Raw genomic sequence first — 1,230 nt, 5'->3', positions numbered from 1 at the left:
AAAAATAGTTGCATTGTATTTCATTCATTCATCATTGTTCAATAGCCCCATTTGTGGAATATGAAAATATGTGATGCCTTGCAAATGAAGACAGCTGGATGCCCAAAACCTGGTCTGAAGTATTAAGTAGACTTAAAGTCTTAACATATTCTTTTTTTCTGCTGCTGCTGCTGCTGCTGCTGCGAAGTCGCTTCAGTCGTATCCGACTCTGTGCGACCCCATAGATGGCAGCCCACCAGGCTCCCCCGTCCCTGGGATTCTCCAGGCAAGAACACTGGAGTGGGTTGCCATTTCTTTCTCCAATGCATGAAAGTGAAAAGTGAAAGGGAAGTTGCTCAGTCGTGTCCGACTCTTAGCGACCCCATGGACTGCAGCCTACCAGGCTCCTCCCTCCATCCATGGGATATTCCAGACAAGAGTACTGGAGTGGGGTGCCATCGCAGTATAACAAAATTGTTGTTTATTAGATAGGTCCTTAGTTCCTAGGACTAGGCAGGGATGGTGGTGGGAATGTCATTTTAAAAGGTAGGTTGCCTGTTTACCCCATGGGGGCCTGCTGTGCAATGGCTGCAGACAGTAATGTAGTGTTTATGCAATAGCATAATGCAAGAAGCCAATTGCTTGTATGAGTTGCCCTAAGGAACCTTGGAGACAGCCCTTTCCAGTGGACATTCATGTCTGGCATGCTGTCCCTAGTCTAGGCTCCAGACAGATATGCGCAGTACATTTGGAAAGCCCCAGGGCACAGTGGCCAGGGTCCACATTGGCAGAGTCATAATATCCATTGGCACCAAGTTGCAGAACAAGGAGCAGGTGACTGAGGCCCTGTGCAGGCCAAGTTCAAGTTCCCTGGCTGCCAGAAATCCACATTTCCAAGAAGTGTGGTTTTGCTAAGTTTAACATGGATGAATTTGAAAAGTCGGGGGCAGAAAAGTAGCTTATGCCAGATGGAGAGCTGTAGGGTCAAATACATCCCCGGCTGTGCCCTGCATTCACAAAAGCCTTGATGCCGCCCCTGCTTACTCTCACCCACCAATAAACACTACTTTCCTGTCTAAAATAAAATGAAAGTCTACTTTTTCTTACATTAAAGCTGTATGGGAGGAAGACTTTGAAATTTTGATTTTAATACTGAATTTTCATTCGGTAGGTGGAAAGGAAAAAAAAAGGGGGGGAGGTTGCCAACAATTTAAGCTTCACCTACTTGGAAAGGTTAACTCATAAACACTG

At 45.9% G+C, this 1,230-nt stretch overlaps 1 pseudogene; it reads left to right on the top strand.

Moving 5' to 3' along the window:
• Positions 1-510: 510 nt before the first annotated feature.
• LOC128061073 (uncharacterized) lies at positions 511-657 on the top strand (annotated as a pseudogene).
• The last annotated feature ends 573 nt before the right edge of the window (positions 658-1,230 follow it).

Source organism: Budorcas taxicolor, chromosome 15 (assembly GCF_023091745.1).
Source record: "Budorcas taxicolor isolate Tak-1 chromosome 15, Takin1.1, whole genome shotgun sequence".
Classification (NCBI taxonomy): domain Eukaryota; kingdom Metazoa; phylum Chordata; class Mammalia; order Artiodactyla; family Bovidae; genus Budorcas; species Budorcas taxicolor.
This window is presented reverse-complemented; position numbering and strand designations above follow the sequence as displayed.